Consider the following 10,519-nt stretch of genomic DNA (forward strand, 5'->3'; position numbering starts at 1 on the left):
TCTCTACACACACCTATTTATTATGTATCCATAGCAACAACTCTTTTTTTTCTAATTTACGATTACAAAAGAATAATATCTTGATATCTCTATGTATCTTTCTTTTCTTTTTTACATAATACTGTTCCATTAATTCGCCTCTGATCGCCTTTTTATAAGCTGGCACAGATTGCCAATACTATATACAACATAACAACATTATCGTTGTAACTCTTCTGTCTTTCTGGACCCGTAACAGAATAAAAGTCGATATTAATACCAAATTTGGTATGACATCATAGGAAGGTTCAATAAATCGGCTTAAAAGTATTACATAACCTAATTCTAATATTTCGTGGTTAGGCTTATAATTTATGTAACAACCAGAGGTAAAAGTGAATCTCAAGAGGTAGGGGGACGGTAGCTAGCGGCATGACGTCACATCGTCCCCTGCGTATCTGTGTCTATTGTATTTTTTTTTAGGAACGGGGGACGCTGTACATATTTTTGGAGGTGGAAAAATAGCGTACCTCTGCGTTCACCTTCATTTTTACCCCCTGGTAACAACCCTCGGATTTACCTTAATGACTAACAGACCGAATGCAATAGTATTCTATAAAGAACGCGATTGAAGACTCTCGAAGGTAGTACAAAAGAATACATTTTTTTTCATGAAACCATGAAAGAGAAAAATACATGTCGAACCCTGTTCAAAAGGTTTATTGGCATGTATTGAATCCTCTTGTCTACTGTATAACGTTTTCCCTTAAGGCGAACTATTGGCAATCGAGTAGATAAGAGTCTTGAGGACCATCATGAACAAAGAAAGAAAATTATATGCTTATTTCAGGGATAGAACAAAATAAAATAGTCTATTTATGTACTGATTGGCATTAACTGTGTGAACACATACAACTCTTCTGAATGTCCATTTTCTAATTCCCATAGAAGAGTGACGGGAATTTCCACATATCGTAAGAAGAAAGAAAGAAAAAATATATAACACATTTCACGACGATAATGAAATAAAATAGCCCATTTATCTACGCATTGGCGTTGAGTGTTTCAAAATTGTTCAGAATGTCTTTTCTAATTCCCATAGGCAAAGAAGGAAACACATAATTACACTTATTAAATAAAAAGAACAACATAAAAATATTTCAGTCTATCTTGACAATTCCAAATGTTTTTACCTTCTGCGGGTGAACACTTCATATCTTCAAACTCATATTAGTCATGAACAAAACACTCTTCCATCTTGTTATAATTTTAGATCGAATAGCTTGTCCAAGCACCATGATTACCTATCACCGTATTGATTCAACAAGGCATGGAATCAATTAGTGACGAACACAAGTGAGGCCTTCTACGGAAGCTTTTCCAGGCTTGTCGAACATGGTTCTTCAGAGCTTCAACACGTCTCTTCCGTCTCGGTTCCCAATCCATCACCATTCATGCCCATATATTTTAGAAGAGGTAAGGTCCGGGGACTTAGCTGGCCAATCGAGCAAAGAAATATCAGAATGTCTCTGGAACGACTATTTACTCACTCTCGAAGTGTGGACACTATTGTCTTGGACGTGATTAATGATAGGCATTTCGTCTTAAGGATATATAGCCCTGACGATTTGTATATCGTTCTAATACCAGGGAAGCAAGAAAGTTCGTGCGCTTTTGAACCACTCCCGCTTCCATTTGGCTGCTGCGGCGACATCTGTCCCCGTAGCATGAAAGTTTTGACTGTTTGGGAAAGCTTATTCATTGACGCATCAGCCACGGTGAATATAACAACGCATTTGTCAGTGTAGTGTGTAAAAATCGCTCGTGATCATGTCAGTGTCAAATGAAGGTTTTAGAGCTTGTTTGCTTTACGAGTTTAAATTGGGGACAAATGGTGCAGAAGCAGCTAGAAAAATATGTGTTGCGCTCGGAGAGGGTGTAATAAGTAAATGTACAGCACAAAAATGGTTCCAGACGTTTTGAACTGGTGACGAGACCTTTCAAGATAAGCCTCGCTCTGGGAGGCCTAAATCAGTGGATATGGCCCACCTGAAGGCCTCTATTGAAGATTATTCCAGTCAAACATGCGAGGAACTTGCTCACCGATTCGAGGTAAGCAGGAAAATTATTCGGGTAAGTCTGCATCAGTTGGGGAAGACCTGAAAACTGGGTCAGTGAGTCTCTCACGAGCTGACCGCTATGAGCCAAGTTGTAAGACTGAATATCTGTTCATTTTTGTTGACGAGACACAAAATCTGTCCAATTTTGGACCTATAATAACTTGTGACGGGAAGTGGGTCATGTATGACAATAAAAAACGGTCATACCATTGGCTATCACCGAATGATCCGAAGCCTTTGACTGCAAAACCGAACATCCAACAACACAAGGTTTTGCTCTGTGTTTGGTGGACTACAAATGGTATCGTGCACTACGAATTCTTGGAACGTGGTAAGACAATTACCAAAGATGTGTACTCATCACAACCGAGAACGGTAGCCACCAAACTGACCCAGAAACAGCCAGCACTAGTAAACAAAAGAGGTGTGCTCTATAACCGGGACAACGCGCGCCCTCACACCGCAAAACAGGCGCTGGAAGTAATCTCAGAACTTGGTTGAGAGCTTGTATCTCATCCTCCCTAGTCCCCAGATGTCGCCCCTTCGGATTGTCATTTATTCTTGGCCATAAACAACTTTATGCGTGGCAGGCAGTTCAAGACTGAACAAGACGTCAAAAATGCAGTTGCTGAGTTTTCCGAGTCTCGGGAACAAATATTCTGCAAAACAGGCATTTACAAGCTTGTTGAGCGCTGGGAGAAGGTTGTAGAAGCAAATGGAGGCTATTTTGCCGAATAAACAAACCGTTAAAACCCTGTAATTGACAGTTTTCTTCCATAGTATAAAAGCGCACGAACTTTCTTGCTTCCCTGGTATTTGCACATATTCCCCAGAATCCATCCTAGGCAATATGTCTACCAATTTTCCAACTCCTGCTACCAATTCAACCCCAGAATGCAATCTAATTCTTCCACCTCTTGCCCTCTTTGCAATATGTAACTAACTCACTCTATGGCCTATGGAAGCCGGAGGTTCAATACTGCGTTCCCAAAAGCTTTCCATTGACTTCCATCCTTAGCTAACTGCATCCAGTTTCTACTTTGTATTCCTATTTCTGCGAAATCCATCTTAATATTGTACTCCCATCTGTGCCTAGGTCTTCCTAATAGTCGTTTTCCGATTGGTCTTCCAGTTAAGACTGTGAAAACGTTCATGCTTTCTTCCATCCTGGCTACATGACCCGTCCATCTGAGCCTTCTAGACTTGATGGCCCTAACAATGTTCTGTAAACCGTATAAATTATGTAGTTCCTCGTTATGAAGTTTCCGCTATTCCCGTTCCTCGTAGGTCCGAATATTCGTCTCAGGATCTTGTTCTCAAATACTTTCAGTCTACGTTCTTCCCTCAGAGTAAGCAACCATACAGAACAACAGGCATGATTATAGTTTTATATATTTTAAGCTTCAAATTCATCGACAGAATTCACAAGAGATTTTGAACTGAATAATAACACGAATTCCCTGTTTTTACTCAACATTTAGTTTCTTCGTGAACATGGTTTCGTCTGTTAATATTGATTCTAGATATTCATCCATAATTTGTCGTATCACGATTCCGACGAACTTCCATGTATTTAGTTTTCTCTGCATTTACTTTTAAGCCCATGTTCCTGCAAGCGTTTAATAAGACCTCTGCATTTCTTTCTATTGTTCTTCTATCATCTATTAAATTTACATCATCAGCATATGCCATAACCTGGTGAATACAATTCAACTCTAGGCCCTGGTTGCTATCTTTGATTTTCCTTATATCGTATTCCAGGACAAAGTTGAATAATAATGCCGACAACACATCTCCTTGTTTCAGGCCATTTTCGACGTGAAAGCTCGTGGACAAAACTTTTCCTGTCACGACTTTACTTTGGGATTCATTTAAACGTTTCTTAATTAATCTAATTAGCTTTTTCGATATTCCAAATTCTGTAAAAATGTTGTACGTACAATGTTTCTCTCCTAACCGAGTCGTACGCCTTTCTAAAATCAATAAATAGTTAATGTACCAGGGGATTGTATTCCCACTTCTTTTCAAGTATTTGTCGAATGGTAAATATTTGATCGATTTCGCCTAAATCCAGTGAACTTTGTGGTGAACAAACACCGTGCTCGTGGATTTTCTCGGGGTTCTCCTGTTTCCTCACACGCTTCATTCCAGCAATTCATTCATTTATAATTATCACCGTCTCGTTTAGCCTAACCGGCATAAGTGTGGGACGTAAAACTGAAAGATTTCATTTCGCCTAAATCCACACTGATAATCTCCAATTATTTCATATGCTTACATGGTCAATCTTGCTAATGGAATGTTTGTAGTAATTACCGAGACATTTATCTTCTGTCAACATCCTATAAAACCCTTTCAATCAGTTTTGTCCCTTTCTTGTGAATTGGAACAGTGGTTGATTCTTTCCACTATTGTGGCAATTCTTTCTTGTTCAAGATAAGGAGAATGAGTTTGTATATCTTATTCCACTATTTTTCGCCTCTACCTAAAATTAACTCAACCGGAATTTCGTCTACACCCCGAGATTTTTGTTTCTTTAATTTTTTTACAGCGATTTCTACTTCTATTCGGTTGGGTTCTGGAATATACGGTTCTGCGATGTGCATCTCCCTTTCTCCATGCATAGTAGTTTTTGGCTGCGTGTTAAGGAAATCGTCAAAGAAATCTTTCCATCTGTTTAAGATGCAATCTGTATCAGTGAGAACTGTTCCGTAGCTTTCTTTAATGTATAGGCACGAAGTTGATAGCCTTTCTTAAATTAATTGATTCCCTTACACATGTCCCGAAAGTTTTTATTTTTACTATTAAGTTGAAGTTCCTTAATTTTAGCTTTCAAATAACCATGTTTCTTTCTCGTAAAAGTTTTAAAAGTTCCTCGCCTGATGTCTACGAAATTTTGTGTAGTTATTTCATTCGGATTTTGTAGCCAGCGTAATTTTGCCTGTTTTCTCTTTGCTAGTTTAATGCATTGCTGGTTGAATCATGGTTGTTCCTACAAATTTCCGAGTGTCCCAATTTTTCTTTTGCTGAAATTTTAATGCTATCTCTAATTTCAATCCAAGTATCTTCAACACTAGTGCACTCCGAATCTTCTAAAGCCGAGAATCTATTCGAAATTTCAATCTGATATTCCTCTCTTACCTGGCTTTCTTCTAATTTCTTTAAATTAAATCTCTCCGTTTTCAGACATTCAATATTTCCTTTATTCAACGATAATCTCTCTCTTATTATCGCTGCTACCAGGTAGTGATCAGTGTCACAATCACCCCCTCGAAGCGACCAAACATCAATTATGCCTGAGTGTGTTCTTTTATCTACTAAAACGTGATCAATTTTATTATGTGTTTTTCCGTCTTGTGAGGTTCAACTGTATTTATGAGCGTCGCGATGTTGGGAATTTTGTGCTCTTTACTATAATGAGTTTGGATGTTGCAAAGTTCACGAGTCTAACACCGTTGTCGTTACTTTCCGTAAACAGACTTTCGTTTCCTTTTGCAATATGTTCTGGACAATAACGATTGCAATTGGGATGCCACAGAAATAGTCTTCCATCTTAGTGTACAGTGCTCGTTAACCTGAAAGTTCTATTTTATATTGTTTTGATTTGGAGTTCATCACCAAGGCTATATGAGCAGGGCCGGATCTTGAATCCTGCGAACTACGCATTCGCAAGAAGCGCCAGGTGAAGAGAGCGCCAAACTGGAAAAGGAATTTGGTGTTTCAAATATGAATATTTGTTAGTGAAAATGTTATGATGAAAATTTTTCCAAATAGCTTGAAATAAATATTGTTCATACTGAGGTACAGATGAAATACATCGAAAGAACAATAAAGTCGAATATTTGCGAGGTTGGCTGTAAAACACTCCTTTACAATTAAAATGGACTCGTACATCAATTGGCGCCAATGCCACACTCACAAGTGATGCTAGTTTGAGAAAAAATTCCCGCGGAGGAAAGATTTTTTAAAGAGAGAGAAGAAAAGGAGATTTTACGAATATGAGATAAAAAGTAGATAAATTTAGCTTTTCAGTAGATGTGTTAAGCACTACGCGAAATTCCCACATCGCGACATTCATAAATACATTTGAACCTTACCAGACGGAAGAACACATAATAAAATTGATCACGTTTTAGTAGATAGAAGAACACAATCTGGCATAATTGATGTTCGGTCGTTTCGAGGGGGTGATTGTAACACTGATCACTACCTGGTAGCAGTGATAATAAGAGAGAGATTATCGTTGAATTCAATGTCTGAAAACGGAGAGATTCAATTTAAAGAAATAAATTTAAAGAGAGACAGGTAAGAGAGGAATACCAGATTGAAGTTTCGAATATATTGTCGGGTTTAGAAGATTCGGAGTGCACTAGTGTTGAAGATACTTGAACTGAAATTAGAGATAGCATTAACATTTCAGCAAAAGAAAAATTGGGACACGCGGAATACGTAGAAACAACCATGGTTCGACCAGGAATGCATAAAACTAGCAGAGAAGAGAAAACAGGCAAAATTACGTTGACTACAAAATACGAATGAAATAACTACACAAAATTTCGTAGCATTCTTTTCACAATACCACCATATAAGAAAATACAAATGTAACAGACTCTTCATTCCTCTCCGAAGGGCTCTTCCGCGACCTTGCTATAGAATATCATTGCCAAATGTGTCTTTGAAATAGGAATGGACCAACAAACAAAAAGAAGTCAGCTGTACGTGTTGCTTATGGATTTGATGCATTATCACAGTATAAAGAAATGTCTTCAAGGGTGCTCCGCCTTGTCATAAACAGTATCCTCGCATAGTGCTTCGATTCAATGACCGCAGTTAAGGGTTGGGAAAGTTAGTGTAAATGAAATGCACATTATCGAAGTTCAAGCGACTAGGATTTTGTTGTCCATTCGTCCAGGAAGGGGGGCGAATAGTAAGAAAAGACGGGCGGTACAAATGGATTTTTTAAAATCATTTCTGAAGGAAATTTTAACAATAGTACTTTGTTTTTCGTGTACTAATAATGGCGGACGAGTAAAAAAACAAAAAAACAAATGGAGCATTTTATCAGAAAAGAAATCTACGAAACTTGAAAGAAGGTTAGAGGCAAGCGAAGGCTCTAAAAAGTTTCTTTCGACTTCTGGACAAAGTTTGGAAACTGAATCATACAAATGTTGAAGTAGGAGAGTTGTCAATACCAGTTACTGTTAACGAAGCATCTACAAGTCGACAAACTTTTGAAACTTTAAGTTTATTTTATTTGATTACGGTAATTTAATTGTTAAATTAAAATGGAATGGAAACGGCCTCTTCGGTTACGAGTCTGAGATAAATGTAATGTATAAAAATATTTTAGTTTGTTTGAATACAATTAGTTTTCACGCTGCATTTGCGTATGTAACTCGAAAGGGTAACTAATCGAAATCGAAAGTGTAATTGAAAAGTCATTAGGATTATAGTAACACATTTTTTTTAGAACTCTTGCTGTTAATCACAGCAGCGTATACATATGCTCGTTTTATTATAACGCTGTAACAATCATGATCAATCCATTCTCTCGTACTAAATTCAGATGGAGCGATATTTTTTTAACATTTGGTAATAGTCCTGATGCAAAGTAGAGTTTTGATTATTAGTTATTTGTGTTCAGGGATGCACCGACGGAGGTGGTCCGAGAGTTTGGATCACCAGAACTTTTATTTTTTCAGAAAATTAGCACAATTCCAGGAGAAGAAACACAAAATTATTTACATTTCGTAGGCTACTCCGAAACATTTTCGGACCCAAAAGAGAATACTTGGGTGCGCCACTGCTAGTGTTACCCATTGCCTGATTTCGAATGTCTGTGTTGGAAAGAGACATTAAAGGACTGAATTGATTTAGAGGCCTAAGGGGCCCTGAAAAGAATTTTTGCGGAGGCAGGTTAAGTTTTTTTTTTTTTTTTGCAAAGGAGACCTGATTTTGAACGTCCGCCACTGAATCGAAGACAAATTAAATGTCGATTAAGGCACACACTTTTGTCATTTGTTATGTATTAAAGAAGTTCAGCTAAGATTAATGAAGAATTATTTGAGATCAACTATATCTCAAGAACGATTAAATTGGCTAGCTTTGATGGCCGTTGAAAGTGACGTATTCAATAAAATGGATACGGATGCAATAAGAAGACATTCTGCCAAATTGAAAGCCAGGAAAGTATCTTTACAACATGAAAGTAGAATCTGACGAACTTCTACACCCGAAAGCTGGAATGTTAGCGGTACTTTACGTAATAATGATGTTCTAACATGGTTCTTTAATGGATGTTGTCAGAGGGTGTCGTGTATGTCATTAGGGGTTGATGACATGGATTTGGAAAGTTGTTATATTTCTGTTTTTAGTTGTGCTGACATGGAAAGGTCATGTACTCTTTTTCGAGTGTGTATACGTGTCTGTAGAGACTTTTACTGGGTATTTTTAAAAATAATAATAATGGAAATTTGAATTAAATCTGGTGATACGTCATTCTGTATCACGTACTTTCGTAGTAGTGATTAAATTAATATTTGAGTCCCACCTGTTAGGCTAAAGGAGATGGTGATTATTTTATTTGTTAAAAATAAGAAGCTCAGAACACTTATAATGTGTGATACGCACTGGGATCGAACCCGGGACCCTTAACACTATTGGTGAACAATGTATTGTACTGAAAATGAGCTTGGTACCCTTAGCACAAGAGATGAATGCTGTATTGTACGGAGATTGAACATGGGACCTTTAGCAACAGAGGTAAACGTTGTATTGTACGGGGATTGAACATGGGACCTTTAGCAACAGAGGTGAACGTTGTATTGTACGGGGATTGAACATGGGACCTTTAGCAACAGAGGTGAACGTTGCATTGCACGGGGATTGGATATGAAACTTTTAGCAACAGAGATGAATGTTGTATTTTATGGGAATTGAATATGGGACCCTTAGCATCAGAGATGAATGCTGCATTGTACGGGGATTGAATATGGGACCCTTAACACCAGAAATGAACGTTGTATTGTACGGGGATTGAATATGGGACCCTTAGCAACAGTGGTGAATGTTGCATTGTACGGGGAATGAATATGGGACCCTTAGCAATAGTGGTGAATGCTGTATTGTACTGAAAATAAGCCTGGTACCCTTAGCACCAGAGATGAATGCTGTATTGTACGGGGACTGAACCCGGGGCTCCCCCAAACACCAATGGTGAATGCTGTATTGTACTGAGAATTATTGCAATTCTCACATGTAAATTGGCGAGAAAAAAAAACATATGGGAAATACGAAATGTGTGTATGATTGAATGCTTTATTTATTTTGTTAATATTCATTATTTTTATTCCTTATAGTTAACTTCGTGTTTACAGCCAAGTTTGAAATACGGAGCGAGTGAATTGTTCTTCCGTCTCTGAGAGAAGGCTGTCTTAGAATGATCAGAGTTTTATTTTTGTAAAATGCCATTATTTCCGGGTCGTTGCCTTACACGATTTCTCCAGGCATCCGTTAGAACTATGGCTTGTGACACGCATGTATAGAGTGTCAATGCATTTTCTAATTTTATTTCCGTTTGTACTGGAATAACCTTAGACACTTTCTCCCTTGTTTGTTGGAACTTTGACTGATGACATACTGAAATATTTTTCCATTAACGATGATTGTCACTGCGATACCTATCTGCAGTGATGAAGAAGACAGATAGAAATTTCATGTTTCTTCCCCCTTTAGAAGATGTATTTTTGTGGCAATATCTGATTTTGGCAGAATATCTAATATCTGATGAACATGTAAGCATTTTCCTTAATTAGATGAAAACCGTACATAGCTTGTCCTGAATGTTGATCGATCGATACCCTGTCTGAATGAGATTTCTCCAGCGGTTGACGAACTTGAAAATAAGAAATTTTTAGATGTCTTACCGTAACACTGAATAAACGATGTTAGCGGATATGATGACCTTATTTATTTATTTATAATTAATGAAATCGGGCTGAAAACCCGATGAAAACATGATGCTTGGGGGAGGGACATAATGAAATCCTTATATATATATATATATATATATATATATATATATATATATATATATATATATATATATATATATACAGTATTAAAATAAAGTTTGTTATTATTGTTTTTACACCGTTTCATAGTGTGTGTGTGTTGATTTTTTTGTGTGTTGAACTTTTTTTTGTGACTGATTTAACAGAACGAACTCTGATTTTTTAAGGTGAGAACTTTTTTAAATGCCATGTATTATTCACTTGATTATAATAATGAGTTTTTGAATAATTATTGAAAAACTACACGATTTGCTTCTGAGAAACATTATCCGGGAAATAAACCTACGACCATTTTTGTAATCATGCAAGAGGATAAGCTTTGCGATATACTGAAAACGCTTGAAATGT

The sequence above is a fragment of the Thermobia domestica genome, chromosome 1 (assembly GCF_964235325.1).
Source record: "Thermobia domestica chromosome 1, izTheDome1.hap1.1, whole genome shotgun sequence".
Classification (NCBI taxonomy): Eukaryota; Metazoa; Arthropoda; class Insecta; order Zygentoma; family Lepismatidae; genus Thermobia; species Thermobia domestica.